General features: G+C 36.3%; 1 protein-coding gene across 2 annotated transcripts in view; it reads left to right on the top strand.

Annotated features, from left to right (window-relative positions):
• Window positions 1–137: 137 nt before the first annotated feature.
• Window positions 138–16,876, top strand: part of LOC120634219 (sodium/bile acid cotransporter-like) — a 35,823-nt gene continuing 19,084 nt past the window's right edge. Inside the window, exon 1 of one of the 2 annotated variants that reach the window (XM_039904688.1) lies at window positions 138–374. The gene's annotated coding sequence lies outside the window, so the exon portion shown is untranslated. Of the gene's footprint in view, window positions 375–4,038; window positions 4,135–16,876 lie in introns of those variants that run through there. The other variant, XM_039904689.1, reaches the window with a different exon arrangement.

Here is a 16,876-nt window from a genome sequence, read left to right as displayed (position 1 = left end):
GATTATGAATAAAGAAAAAAAAAATCTTGGTCTTATCTCGTATCAATAATACTGTGCTAAAACAGGTCCTTTATCTGAGATCTGTATTATTGCTGTCAAGTATCAGATGATAGACGTCAGTGTCAGGTGGTTTTGACTTTCGAATGTACTGCTCTCGACCTGTTGAAGTTTTGCCACTTGTGAGGTGCTCAATTTAGTAATACCTACGAATGAAATTTGTGTTAAATAAGGTATTGAAAACAAACAAATTGATTAATTAAACCGATATCACCATAGTATATTTTTAAAATAAACGTGACTTTAAGTTAAACAGTGATCACAATTACGGTCTTCGACAGAGAACACACACAACAGAGACGTCTGGTCTACTTTACGTAAGTTATTTTAAAAGAATAATCACAATTTTTTGTAACTTTTGATGTACTATGTTGAAGATAAATTTTTATTCCATTTTAATTTAACTGTGTTTACCATTTATACAAACCTTCATCTAAAACTTTTAGTAACTAATTAAATTGGATCCAACCATCGTAGATTTAGGGTCTTCTAACCTGTATAAGAGCAGCATAGTGAGTCTAAGCCCACTGTCCTGCAGTAACATTGGATAGGAAAATTAAGCTACAAAACTATTTTTAAAAGTCACCACAGAGTTAGATAATTTACAAAGGTAGTTGAGTTGCTAGTTACCCTATTAGTCATTACCTTCACTCAACAAAAAAAAAACCCAGTGACATAACTTCTATTGATACATTGAAGAACCAATCTAATCAGGGATGAAAAAAAATCCAAGCTAAAATAGCTCTAAGTGTGTTGGATCCTTTTTTGTTTAACTTATCGTCCATGATCAAACATGTACTCCAAGAAAAATGTCTGATCAGAAAAACATCCCAACACCTTGGCACAGAGACTGTTTACAGACACAAATACTAAATGCCTGAGAATACAAACAACAAACTTACAAAAACATAATTAATATTTGGTTTGGGTGGATATTTGCTGGAATACAAAATTAAACAATGTTGCCTTATATGTGCCGGACAAACCACAAAATCTGATTATGGTTGGAAAAGCCAATGGCAAAATATACAGATAAAAAAAAAAAATGACCTCCATGCCTCAGACAATATATTAAACCTACAACCCAAGTTTTATAAAGAACAACTTCAAACAAATCACAAAGTATTGCCCACATACTTCTTCTGCGATAAATACAGATTGTTAAGAACCATTTGTTTTCCTGGGATAAAAAGTGGTAGAAAAGAAGAAGCCATGTCCTTTTAACCAACACTGCTGAAAACAAGTTGATTTGTTGTATAGTAAGAACATAGAAGAAGCAAAAACAAGCACACACACTTTCACATTTATAATAGAAGTTAGGAATAACTAGATGCTGCAGTCCATTTAACTTAAGCCTGCTAAACCGCTCAAGGAAAGTGTGGTGAAGTTTAGCTCCAAGTTCTCACAAATCTAGCCTACAGCCTTAAATTAACCAATGCGGTTTCCCTGAGCTAACTTCACACAACAAACCTGAATAAATTCAGACATTCTTACTTCTTTAATTGTCCTTGCGGGGAAACCTAGACATCCAGGTCAGACCAGGCAATAAATTGCATTCAAATCAGTCCATCAATTTGTACAACAATAATAATATACAAACAGATAGAATCAAACAACACCCATCTTTTTCATGCGAGGGTTTAAAAACTAATCTAAATGCAAAGAGCCTTTTAGAATAGAATTTTAAATTAAAATTCTTTTACAACTTCAATTATCTAGTACTACAAAAGGGTATGTTACAAAAACATCCTGCGTAGTTGAATAAACTCTTGAAAAGTCATGCGGAAAACTTATGATGGGACTGCATATAGTGACTGCAATATTTTATTAACATTTAAATAATATTTTTACGGAATTTTGAATTAAAAACTCCTTAAGCCGCCGTTGAGCGATTTTTGGTAGGGAAAACTTATGGGTTAACGTCATCGATGACCTCAACATGTGATGTACCACTCCAGACAAGCGACGCGTAGTATAGTGGTCTTTGTACATTTATAGGCGTATATACAACATTTAATGATACTCATTTAATAATATATAAATGTTGTGATTTCGCGTCACGACATTCTGTCATAGCAGTAATTGATGTTATATTGACCACTTGCAAAGTTTATTCTGTTTACAGTATAGACATGGGATTTTAAATTTGAATTAAGAACACTTTCGGTAAAAATTGGATATTCTTCACTTCTTCGTGCAACTTTTATAGCAGTCAAAAATAATAGAATTCTATAATTATTTTTTTGAAATACATTAAAAAAAAATCTTTATTTTAAATGAACCGGCACTGCTTAACAAATTTCGTAGTTGTAAATTAGGAAAATCCTAATGAAATCCTATTTTCCATTGAATAGTAATGTTACCAAAGTGAACTGTATGACATTTGAATTAAAATTAAAACCTTGAGTTGTATTAATTTATTTAGTTTCCTTAAACATTCTGCAAATAATGGTTAGTAAAAAAAACCCTGTTTTAGTAAATCATTACATTAAAAAAAAATGATATCTATTCATATTCTTAATGCCAACTTAATATATTTACGAAATTTCAGCATCTTTCTAGTATGCGTTTTCTCGTTATGTCTGTCAGAAGCATTAATTTCTCAGCACAGGAATACTCAATACTAGGTAGCCTTGATATCTTGATACTTGAGGGGGGGGGACTGGTAAAAACCCTAGTTTATCTATAATACAGTTCTCTATCATCAGTCGGTCCCTTATGACAGGAACGTGATCACTCCTATGGCGAGTAATATTGTGCTATATATATATATGTATATATATGTCTCTCCATCGTGTCCTTTCCTTACAATTTTTGTAGTACAATTAGTGTTCGGGAAAGTCCGTGATATCTTTTCGTCCAAGATACCTCCAGTCCCTGAAGGCCAAAGTGTTTGAATAATGCGTGTTGCCAGTGATGACTTATGGCTCCTAAAAGTGGGCGTTAACTAAGGATCTCAAAAGAAGATTTAGAATAATTTAGCCGGCGATAGAAACGCGAAGCTGAAGTGGCAATGAGTGGAGCACATAGTACGGAGAGCTGATTCGTGACGCAGGCAATCGCAGCGTTGCTAGACCCGACGAGGCGGTCAAGTGACCTCAAACGAGTGGCATTGTGCCTAAGTGCCCCACGGCCGTGGTAATTAAAACTCCCTACAACAGACCTATGTGCAGCAGTGGACATGATTGACATGATTTCGATGATGATAACCAATAAAACTTTATTAGAACACAAATAAGTATAAGACCGTTAACCAGTACCTGGCCCTGAGTCCGACACAGCGTTGAGCTCTGTGGTCTTATGAGTAAAGGCACTAAGCAAGTGGTATTGTGAGAGGCTTTGGCCGTGGCAAGTTACCACCCTACTGACAACGGCCAAGCGATTTAGAGAGAACAGGTTAGCCCGCTACCATTTTAGACTGCATCATCACTTACTACTCTGAAGATTGCATTCTAGAACTAAATTGGTGTTTAATAATAAAAGATAGACTGTAGTTTGGAATATATACTTTTAATACCGATTTTTTTTTTTTTGTAATTTCAATGAGCCAGGTAATAGCAGTTTTTTTTTTGCATAGTAGTAGTTTAAAGCGGACAAAGTCGCATGCAACGGCTAGTATTTTTTCTAGTGCCACCCTACGCGGCTAACACGAGCAGGAGACATTTTTATCCTCGGGGAATGGACAAAATGTTATCTTCCCCCACAGCTTTATCAGCTTTGGCGCACGGGAGGAAGTAATATCCTACTAATAAAAGTAGGTTTCTTCTCCTATGGACACGTTAATTCTATCCCTTGTCAAGGGATATTATTGAGTTTATATAATTTTTGTCTTCTGCCTTACTAGTCGTGGTGTAAAAATTTAAACCATGTGAGCGCAACTGACTGTACAGAACTGTACGTTTGCTCGGCAGTGTTAACGCGTTGCGATTGGCGAGCCAGTAATGCGAACTTTATTTTATAGCAGTGACGTTGAAATGCAAGCAGGCGCTTGCCGTCTCGCGAGTATTGCTGGGTTCTTTTTAGTGTAACTTTCTCTTTTAATTTGGAGCCTGTTTATTTAATACGTTACTAGATTAGGTGAGTTGACGGCATGAAAACAACTTTATCACTTATTCTACTGATATTACCTAGGTACTCTATACCATTTTTTTTGTTTAGTCTACAATATTTGTTTGATGTTGTACATCCGTTGTCGATGTGCGAATATATTTTCTCGTATCCCAGCACCTCTAACTTTTCTTAGTTATATGCGTTTTAAGTTATTTATATGTCACTTGCTTCAACGGTGAAGGAAAACATCGTGTGCAAAACCTGCATGCCTGAGAGTTCTACATAATGTTCTCAAAGGTGTGGGGAGTTCACCAATCCGCCCTGGGCCAGCGTTGTGGACTACGGCCTTAACGCCATCTCAATGTGGGTGGAGACCAGTGGTAATGGGTTGATATGATGATGATGAATCGTTTAAGTCGAAACGAAAACAACTCGAAAATAATGAAATAAATAGTTGTTTATTTGATCTGCAAGTTGCATTGCGACATGTAAGGAATGCAGCAGCAAACTATCATAAAACCATAGGTCGGTTCCCAAGGTACCGATTTTCCGTATACCCTGAGCCTTAATACCTTACAAATAAAGGTTGCTTTTCAATAGAGCTGGTGTGTTCTTATTTTGGAACCTACGTGCCTTCAAACACGATTGTGTATTACATAGATTTTACTCGTACGTATATGGCTCAATATTTCAACACTTCTCAGTTATGCTTTTTATTTTATCCGCCGGTTACCTTCTATTTCACGTAGTAGTCCCATTGATACGTACGAAGCGTTTTGCTTCGCTTCTAATACGCACCGCAAAGATATGGCTTCCGGCTTCGGGGACATTGTCTCGATGGAGCAAAATCATTTTTGCTGGTTTGCCTATGTCATTACGTATTTGTTCGGTTATCTATATATATATATATAAAAGGCAAACATGACTGACTGACTGATCTATCAACGCACAGCTCTAGCCACTTGACGGATCGGGCTGACATTTTGCTCACAGATAGTTATTACAATGTAGGCAACCGCTAAGAAGGGATTTTTGAAAATTCCAATCCTAATAAGGTTAAATAGGGGATGAAAGTTTCTATAAAATCCTTCATTTATCAATTTATTTTTCAAGTTACATCCTTGAAACTTTGATCTTAGATATTAGATGTCTCTTAAAAAGTTCAAAGTTTGTATTAAACGTAAGCTTATAGAAAAGTCCTATTATAGTATAAAGGACTACGTAAACGATAAAAAAGCTTGGGTGTAAATTATTGCTCTAACCAGCTTGCTCTTCTAATAATTTAAAATGACATTGTGAGATGGTGATAACAAAAAAAAAACACCCGACTAAGTTTGTTGTGGGCTTCGTCTTAGACCAGGACGTAGCTTTAGTTTTAAGTTTACGAATGTGGTTATCGCCATCATCTCACTACCGTGTAATTCCTATGTACGCATCAAAAGTGCCACCTATGGGCCTACTTGAATAAAGATATTTTTGACTTTGACTTTGATTAGATCTTTTCGATTAAAAAAAAAGAAATTCGTGTTTCACAAATTTTCAAAACTAAAGTCTTGATGCCTTTGGAGTTGGAATTTCCAAAGTTATTAGATTAAAGTTGCTGATTTTTTAACTAATTTACGTTCATTTTTTCTTTTGGAAGCAAAACATTTTTTTAAACCTTAGTAGTTAAATTTACCAAATCAAAAATTGAACTTAACGTCGAAAGACGAAGCCGCGGGCAAAAGCTAGTCTGCATACAAAGAGCCAGTAACAGTAAACGTGATCGAGATCTTGTTTTTTAGTTGTTTGACGAACGGACGAATCTAATCAAAATGCCAGCTTTACCAGCCAGTATTTTACTTTTTTTTTCCTTCCAAAGAGTAAGGCAACTCATTCTCACTATTGAACACCCCAAGTATATATAAATATTAATCTTGTATGAGATAATAACTCATAATATGAAAGGCCTCAATTTGTACGTTCCTAAACAATTCTTTGTAAGTACCTATCTATATAATCTTTGAATCATTCTAGAAAAAAAAAGTTTTAAAACATGTATAATATATTTCATACCTTGATAGATTATTATAACGCACTATCTAGTTAAATAAAGTTTATTTAAATATCACAAAAAAATATTTCTTAATTAAAGAAATGGACATAATAAATAAAATTAAATCTGGAACACAAATGGACTCGTTATCGGACTACCAAGTTTCAATCAACATTAAAATTTGAGATTCTTGTACAATTTAATCCGCAGACCTTGACAATTCAAAGTGTACACTGTCAAACTTTATAGCTAACTTCAGGGTGTCGGTTTTTTGTGACGCGTCTTTTTTCCCTAACGCGCCAAAAGAAGTATAACTTCAAAAATAAATTTTGACCTGACCTGTGAATTGAAGCCAGGATCTCGTGGTCCGTAGTAAAAATTCTAACCACTAGACCAACGGGGCGGTTGTTTAAAGTATTATCACGTGTTAAAAGCTTATGAAGCAACGCTTATCTAAAAGCTTGTTTTCATAAGGTTTTGGAATTAATAATTTTTAAATGTCTGCCTCCCAAATATTTTTTTGCAACATTCATATTATATTGTCCTTCCTTATTCAATCATTTATTATTAAAAACCTGTTCCAAAATAAATATGCTTTATTTATATTGTATTTTTATGTGCTTAACGAATACGTGACATTAACATGTATTTTAAATTCGCATATTTATCACTCAACGATGCATTCTATAAAGCGATGACAAAACGCGTCACAATTGCGTTTGTAGTGTCGTTCTAATTAGTTTTTGAAACAATATGGTACAGGGAAAGACTATTTGACTGCCGATTGGCGCAGTGGGCTGCGACTCTGCTTTCTGAGTCCAAGGCCGTAGGTTCGTCTCCCGCATAATGACAATGGTTGTGTGATGAACATGAGTGCCTGGGTATTTATCTATATATTATAAGTATTTATGTTCAGTATTCATAACAAATATTAATCTGTTATCTTAGTACGAATAACACAAGCTACGCTTACTTTGGGACTAGATGGCGATGTGCGTATTGTCGTAGTATATTTATTTATATTCTGCCACTAGAGGGCGGTTTCTTACGTGGACACGGGTCAAAGTAACTTAGAAATACCATACGCCTGAACGATCCACTCGCTTTAGCTCGCGCTGCTGATCGCGAGATCGAACATGAGAGGTTAATGAACTCGATCATCGCACACACGACGGAAAAGCTCATTATAAAATTAAAAGATTTCGATCCCTGGTTTTCAAATATTAACCGGTTAGCAAACTTTTTTACGAACGATACGGCTAATATTATTATTGTTTTAATTCTCAGAATGCAATCGAGCCGGTTCAATGAGAGTCTTAAAGCTAACAAGCCAGTGGGTTTGGCCTTCGGTACAGAATATATAATAGTTGTCTTCGCTTAAAAAACTAAATGTCATTTACCGAAGTTAATGAATAAAGATAAAGTTTAAAATGTAATTCAATTTATGTTTTTTCTACGAGATATTTTTTCTAAACTCATACCTAGTTTTTTGTATGTATTGTGTATATAGTTTGCGGTGATGGCAGATCAGAATACAGTTGTTGTTGCTACCACCCCTCCTCTTCCCGCGGCTAGAAAACGGATAAGTGTCCTCACGATGTTTTTCCTTCACCGTTAAAGCAAGTGATATTCAATTGATTAGAACGCACATAACTCCGTAAAGTTACACTTGCGTGCCGGCGGTCGAACTCTGTCGGAAGCCACAAGAATATCATCAATTGAACTACTGAGGTATTATCAACGCAGGTTTAGGTAGCTAATTACTATGCACTGATGCATAATTAAAATAAATACAATGTTGATATACAAAAAACCCAAGATACGCACTTGATATTTCTCCATAATGTTCTGAACGGCGTGTGGAGTCTCCGAACGTGGCCAGCGTGATGGGCTACAACCTAAACCTTTGGGTTTCTGAGAGGAGACCCGTGCTCTGAGTAATAGGTTGATACTGATAACGATGAACCTCTATAGAGTATCGCTCGATTGGTAGGAGGGTTCTATGGTAACACCACTTTGTCGCCATTTTAAAAGGAATATATACATACAGTAGTAGTATAATATACAGTAGGCCCTTGACTGCACTCTCACTTGGTAAGTGATGATGCAGTCTATGATTGTAGCGGGCTAACCTGTATGGGAGTATGGTATAGTCATACCCCCTAATTTGTTTCTGCACGTCTTTGTCGGTAAGGTGGTAACTAGCCACGGCGAAAGCCTCCCACCCGACCAGACCATAGAAAATTCAGAAATAATAAATTCCACTGCCTGGAATCCGAACCGGGACTTTCCATTAGGGAGGTCGTCAAATATTATGATGTCACGGGGTATCTTGTATTCTGTGTATCAATGCATCTACGTCATCCATACAATAACGTAATTAAATACCATGATGATAAATTATAAGTACTTACCTATTACGACTAGTGGCTATTTATGCAAGTAACCGGAAAAAGGACGGTTAAATAGCTATTTACATAAGTCTTCATAAGTCTTTACTCATACCAATTTTTTTTATTTATACAAAATGGTTAGTAGAAAAGCAACGAAATAACCGCAGGGTTTTGTCCTCGCTGCCTATCTGCAACGATTACCTTAAGTATTTAGATAGAGAAAATAAAAAAATTAAAAAAAAACCAGCTCTCAGAAAAAACACTACTACATTGTAGAACAATAGAAAATAAGTAAGCGTGTAACTTTTAATAATAGTTAGTAATAAAATAAATAATAATTTACTTTATTAGACACAAAAGGGTCAGCCTAACTTAGCTACAAAATATTCTTCCACTTTAGGTTTAATGTTTTTATACATTAAAATTAATATTTTTTGTATCAACGTTGAAGGTAGTTCGTTCATGAATCGCAGAAACAAATTGGCGGTCGTGCGCTCCCCGTATGTATTGTTAGCGCGCGTAATTACATGTAGTATGGCATGGCAGCATTCGGGGTTAAGAAAAACTAGTCAAAATGAATATCATAAAGGTTCAACCGGTTTTGTAGGTTTCGTTTATGGAACGCTATTGAAAACTCCTTTTTGAACTCCTACAAAATACTCAGTGAAAGTAGGAGCGGTCAATCAACCCGATGAACGCTCGCCACACAGTACAACGCAACGACGTTAGTAAGAAATTAATCCTACTGTCCTACCAATATTATAAATTTGAAAGTGTAGATGTTTGTTACTCAATCACACAAAAACGGCTGAACGGATTTGGATGAAATCTGGCATGCAAGTAGCCTTTGATATGGTAAAGTACATAGGCTACCTTTTATCTCGATTCCTTAAGTAGTTTCTGAGGGCCATTAAAAATTGTTAACGAGCGAAGCTTTAGACCCAATTTGGAAGTCCACGCATACAAAGTCGTTGGCAGAAGATAGTTAATCATACAGTTATTAACCTTGATGTAACAAATTAAATGCAACATTGTCGTTTTAAACATTATGTTATAGTTAAATAACTTGAATTCTCTATTAACCTCTGTGTTAGTCAAGTACAAGAAATAGTACGCTAGTTTATATGTAACCTATTCATTATTTTTCTAGATGTACAATGTACAAAATTACTAATAATATACTACGACAATACACATTTCGCCATCTAGCCCCAAAGTAAGCGCAACTTTTGTTATGGGTGCTAAGATGACTGATGAATATTTTTTACTAGCTGTTGCCCGCGACTTCGTCTGCGTTTGATTTTGTTCTTTGATGTGGCGTACAATTTAGTTGTAGTTCTAAAAAAAATTCAAGTATTCAGTATCGCTAAGCCTTAAATGAGGGGTTTGCTGCCGTCCGCTGAGGAGTTCTGTCCTCTATCTCCAACCACATTCAGATCTACACAAAGTTTGGGCAAAATTAAACACAATATGTGTTGTATAACCTCTATAGTAGAAAAATTATTATTTAAATCGGAGATAATTTGTTGGAGTTATGGTGTAAAAACACTTTCATTCCCTCTCCCAAAGGACCGAGCTTAATGTCGGGATAAAAAGTGTCCTATATTACTTCTAACACTTCAAAAAATATGTGTACAAAGTTTCATGAGCATCGGTTACGTAGTTTTTGCGTGAAAGCGTAACAAACAAACTTACAATTACTTTTATAACATAAGTAGGATGGGGGGATGGGGATAGGGATTAATCATTCATTCATTCATGCATTCAAAGTGAGAAAAGTAGTCACTCTTTTCTTACGTATGGATACCGTCACGGATGATTATTAAGTACGTAATTATATCTACAATTCGTTTTCTCCTTCACCCGTATCTATTATCTGTTGCAAGGCCTTCAGTTTTGTTTTCTATTTCCGGTGATATTTAATGTGGGCTACTTAAATTTAATCATGAAGGTTAAATAGCTATAGGACCTCCAAATAAATAACTTAGAGGGCTACAGGCACAGAATTGAGAGTATACAGAATCCTTTCTTCAGTGTCTTTCAGTTCATCGTTTCACCGCTTTTCAGTGTCTGGGTGTTTATATGTATATTCTACGTATTTATGTATATTAATTATAAAAATATTCATCAGTCATCTTAGTACCCATAACACAAGCTACGCTTACTTTGGGGCTAGTTGGCGATGTGTGTATTGTAGTATATTTATTATTTATTTAATTATTGTGTCCGCGAACAGAGAAGACTCCCCGAGCACGTCTCACTTTACAACCGCGGAATGTTGCTAGCTCACAAACATTTTCCCATTTTCATCATTTTATGCTAAAAAAAAGATACTAGTAATGCACCCCCAATGTCATTGTCAAAAAAGTAAGTTGTCAAAATACAACGTGTAAATGAAAACCGAATTAATACTTCAGAGGCTGTAGAGGTACTTTATTTACAGACTAGCCGTTGCCCGCGACTTCGTCTGCGTTTGATTTTGTTTTTTGATGTGGCATGATGATGATGGCAGTTTTTAGTCGTAGTTCTAACAAAAATTTAAGTATTCAATATCGCTAAGCCTTAAATGAGGGGCTGCTATCCGCTGAGGAGTTCTGTCTCCAACCACATTCAGATCTACACAAAGTTTGGGTAAAAATAAACACATATTATATAACCTCTATAGTACAAAAATAATTATATAAATTGGTTATAATTTGTCGGAGTTTTGGTGTAAAATCGTCAAACACTATCTTCCCCTCTCCCAAAGGAACCGAGCTTAATGTCAGGATAAAAAGTCCTATATTACTTCTAACACTTCCAAGAATGTGTGTACAAAGTTTCATGAGGATCGGTTAAGTAGTTTTTGCGTGAAAGCGTAACAAACAAACTTACATTGACATTTATAATATCAGTAGGGATAGAATACCGAGAGGCAGGCACCCGGCAGGCGTATGGTAGTTATCATCATATCAACTCATTATGTCCACTACAGGGCCCGGGTCTCTTTCCACAATGTGAAGGCGTTAAGGCCGAAGTCCACGACGCTAGCCCAGTGCCCATTGGTGGACTTCAAAGCCTCCCACCAGACCAGAGCAGAGAAAATTCAGAAATTATAAATTCCTAAATTGCTCCTGCTGGGAATCGTAGCCGATACCTCTTACTTAAATTCATAGCGCTCACCGTTGCGCCAGGGAGGTCGTCACTTTGCCGATCATCATGAAATTACACTTGTAACAAGCCGGGGTAGGTTAGGTAGGTACTATTTACGTAGGAAGGTTTAAATAACTTTTTGATAAAAACAAACCGTATCGACAAATTCCTCAGTAACGCAAGAAAAACCGGGAGCCACAGCTAGTCACATTTATCATCAACGAGAAAAATTAAACTCAAAAGACAAAAGTCGCTGCCCATTTCGCAAACAATACAAAGCTCATTTATATTATAAACATTTAAAAAAAAAAGTACGTCTAACCGGTTAGCCCGTTAGTACGTCTAACCGGTTAGCCCGTTAGTGCAGTCCAGGGCTAACTTGTAGTGGAATAAAAAAAAATCAATCATACTAATAACTACTTTGGGAGCCATTTACTGATCAGTATTCATTCCATATTTAAAGCGAGTTTTTCTCGACGACTCATTTTATTATTGCAACTTGGCTAGAATTTTTTATCAGGTAGGTACACACAACAACTAAGTGGTCGGTCTGTTCGTTGATTATCATATTCCACTGCGGGTCACGAGTCGATCGGTCGGATTGGTATATCCCGGCTTTCTTCTTCTGCTTGCGGCCCAGGTTCGCCTGGTCCCTGGTGTCACGTCGACCGTCGGACCGGCTATGATCTATTGTGACGACGCTGTCTAGATCTCCCAGCAAGCATTGGTCGCCGCCAATAGCAGCGCTTTCCTTGCTGGAAGAAGTTTAGCATCCTCTGGTTGTATTATATACTTCCCCAAAAGAGCGCTGCGTTTATTCATAAGCGCGGGGCAGGAACAGATTAAGTGCAGCGGCGTCTCCGCAGACTCTATACAGAGTGTACATAGATCTGTGTCCTGCAGCTTTAGGTTTAACATGTGCCTGTTAAGCCCACAGTGCCCCGTAAGCGCTCGCACTAGGATGCATAGGTTTTTTCTGTTGAGTGCTAATCGGCCTCGGAAACGGCCGTTCTGTTGAATGGTCTATATCCCGGCTTGGGGCTACAATTATATACTGTTGGGTTTTTCTGTTGAAGAATTCAGCAGCATGGTGAGTCTATGGGAGAGGTGCTCAGCAGTGGGATTTATGCCTGTTTACACTAAACATCATTTGTCTGGTGGGAGGCTTCGGCCGTGGCTAGTTACCCCCCTTCCGACAAAGACGCGCCGCTAAGCGATTTAGTATCTTTAATATGGCACCTATTACTTATAATAAGCTACCAGCGTCATTGGCGGTCAGAAACCTGAATGTTTTATCATTTAAGCGTAAAATTAAGGAGTTCTTACTTAAAAAGCGATATTATGATATTAAAGAATATTTATGTGACATTTTATAGATCTTTGACATACATTTTATAAATAGATTTGTTGCATATTATTATTATTTGATTTAAACACTGGATAAGAATTTAATTAAAAGAGCATTGCAAAGACATAGCTTTTAAGAAATCAAATTTGCATGCCAATCGATGGCGATTGTAGCACTATTATATTATTGTACCCACCAACTATGTACCTAACTCAATCTGCAAATAAAGAAATTGAAATTGAAATTAGTGTTTCGGATTAGAAACCAATAAGCGGTATGACTACCATACTAAATAACAGGTTAGCCCGCTACCACCTTAGACTGCATCATCACCGACCACCAGGTGGGATTGCAGTCAAGGGCAAACTTGTGGCTAAATAAAAAAAGATTCGCCTAAATCAAATGCCTAATTATTAAGGCGATGTCTACAGAAAAAACGTTTACCAATTCTCAGGTGATGAATATTGGTGAACGGATGACGTATGCCTAGGAATCTCCTTAGATTGGGCGTTACTTATTTAGGCATTGCTTTGTTCGTCGACATAGATGTATTTTTTTATGGAAAATCATGAAAAATTACATTTATTTTCTTTAAAATTGTAGTAGTTAGTTAAAAAGTATTAAGTTCAATATCGCAGTATTAATTTTTATTCAAATAAATAGTTTTATCATAAAGAATATTTATTTATGCTTTATTCATTGTAATCGTTCTCTAGAACTATACCTTAATTGAATGCTACACATCTCGCAAATGAAATGATCTTATATACGGGATGCTTTTAAAACCAAAACAAACGCGGACGAAGTCCCGGGCAACAGCTAGTGCTTAAAGGGTTAATGATGATAATACAGGTCTTACGAGGCGGTCAATGAATATACGAACATGAATATACGAACACCTTTCGTTCGTATATTCATTGACCGCCTCGTAAGACCTGTGTGAATGTAATGAATACGATTTTCAGTCCCGCACACAGTCCCGCTCCTTACACCTACGTAAAGGAAACCAATATTTTGTTTAATGAGGGCCAATCTTTATATAGACTGACCAATTGATGCCACGGTGGCGTTCGTCCAAAGACAATATTTAAACTGACATTGTCCAGGCTGAATGTCGTTGCTCAGCGACTTTAAGACCGGCGTTGGAACGGCGACCCCGCACCGGTAAACGCAGCGTAGGTCGGCCCCCAATGAGGTGGACATGACATCAGTCGAGTCGCTGGGAGCCGCTGGAGGCCAGCGGCCCAGGACCGTGTACTATGGAACTCCCTACAAAAGATCTATGTCCAGCAGTGGACGTCGATTGGTTGACATGATGATGATGATTTAAAGTTCAAGCGGTGACAGCCTATTGGTTAGGGCTTCGGCACCACTTTCGGGGGGAACGAGTCCTATCCCCGGCACGGAACTCTCCATAACCGCGTTTTAAAAAGGCGTGTGAAATTTGCACTTGGCCAGCGCGGTGGACAACGGCTTAAACCCTTTTTTTTTTAGTGAAACTTCTAATGCGACTTCCAAAAAAGTTGCGTTAAACGTTTAACGTTTATCTATCATTGTTATAATAATAATAATAATCATTCAATTCAGAGTTTCCATCCATAGATTGTTAGTAAATTAGTAACCATTTTTCCTTAACCACTAAGTTAGTATTGATTAGTTTAAATAATAAAAATAAATAAAAAATTGGTTGCCTGTAAAGTCGGTATACGGGCGAAAGTGTTACGTGACAACGACTTTGAGTGGTAAAATAATTTTAATGTGAATATTCATTCGTATAGTAGGAAGAAGGATGAAATAATAGTAACAATTTAAAACATTTATTTATACAAAGAATTATATTTAAAACATTAATTTATACAAAGAATCTCGCACTGAATTTCATATTAACAAAATTTTATTTTTACCTTTACACATACATACGTATTTATATACAAATATACATACAATAACTTGCAATACATTTGCGTACAATGAAACAGCGTTTACTACAAAGGGACGCGTGCCTTTCACTTTTTATGTCTGTCTCTCTCGCTCTTAGGCGGGCGCGTGCCTCTCACTCGCTCTCATTGTGAGCGCATAACGTGAGCGGAGCGTAACGCAGTTTCTTGAAGTGTCACCCGGCAAACCAATTTATAAGACGTTGTCACGTCAAAAATAAACAACATTACGCTCGCCCGATTGCTACTCTCACACAGTGGCACAGGATAGGGCAGTATACCCTTTGATGGGTATACTGCCCTATATTATATGGGCTCATACTGATGACTTTTTTGCCATCAGAAGAAAACGAATAGCATCCTTGATGAAAAGAACGTGGGTAAGCAGTAACGGCATTCTGAAAGCACTAATAGATCGATACTCTCCAATTTACAAGTTGTATACATATTAAACTCCACGTAGGGCTGCCTGGACGCAGACATTTTAATTTGTACCTTTTTTTTATATTGCATATTAATATTTAATTTAAGTTTATTGATTTAGTTTGGTTTTTAATTATTCTACTTATTTTATAGCGTAGTGTGTAGTGATGGGTCATAGATACCAAATAAATAAATAAATATTATCTGACAGATTGTCATATAGTACAATTTCTAAATGACAATTACTTAGTAATTGTACTATACGACAATTACTTAGTAATCAGTCAGATAATATTTATTTATTTATTTGGTATCTATGACCCATCACTACACACTACACTATAACATAAGTAGAATATGTTATATAGTACAATTACTATATGACATATTCTACTAATAAATAAATAAATATTAACTGACAGATTGTCATATAGTACAATTACTATATGACAATCTGTCAGATAATATTTATTTATTTATTTGGTAACGCAATAATATTTATATTTTTTGAATATTTATATTTATATTTTTGTCAGATAATATTTATTTATTTATTTGGTTGGATAGCGCAACGTCCATACGCGGGGCGTTTGCATTGTTTTTGGACGCACAAATAAATTCACACCATCCCTAAGAAGATTGCGATGTTGATGTGCGAAAGAAATCTTTAAATTGCTCAAGTATTTTTGAGTTTATCCATAAAATCAAATCTTCTTTATAATCCATACTAATGTTACGAGTAAATACGAAAGTTTGTTTGTTTGTCGTGCCTTCACGCCCAAACCAATCGACTCGAATTTCGGCATAGAGTTAGTTGAAGGGACGGAGAGCATAGGCTACTTTTGGTCCTGGAAAAATATCAAATTCCCACGGTTTACATGGGTTTCCAGGAACATACGTATTTTTACACCAAATATCGTTCTTCCTTCACGTCCTAACAAAGCAACCAAATAAATAAATATACTACGACAATACACACATCGCCATCTAGCCCCAAAGTAAGCGTAGCTTGTGGTATGTGTACTAAGATAGCTGTTGAATATTTTTATTAATATAATACACATAAATACTTATAATATACAGATAAACACCCAGACACTGAAAAACAACCATGTTCATCACACAAACATTTTCCAGTTGTGGGAATCGAACCCACGGCCTAGGACACAGAAAGCAGATTCGCAGGTCAAATGTGTTATTCATTGCAGGTAACATCGCAATGCGCAACTAGTATTAGAATAGAAAAACAAAACATGTGTTAAAAGATGGCGCTACGCGTTAAAGATAAAAACTTTTTAGCAAATTATCAGTTATATAATATACCTACAAAAATCGTCAATTAACGAAATGTTATAATCCGCCTTCCCCCGTTATCTACGGTTATCATTACGTGACACCGACCACGGGCAGTGCCTAAAGACGCAGCTTTCATGATTAATTCTGAACCGTATTCCGATGACTTAAATGCGTATTGATTACAGAAAAGTTGATTATTATCGCA

This window comes from Pararge aegeria, chromosome 23 (assembly GCF_905163445.1).
Source record: "Pararge aegeria chromosome 23, ilParAegt1.1, whole genome shotgun sequence".
In the NCBI taxonomy this organism is placed as follows: domain Eukaryota; kingdom Metazoa; phylum Arthropoda; class Insecta; order Lepidoptera; family Nymphalidae; genus Pararge; species Pararge aegeria.
The sequence above is the reverse complement of the archived record's forward strand: the minus strand, read 5'-3'. Positions and strand labels throughout refer to the sequence as shown.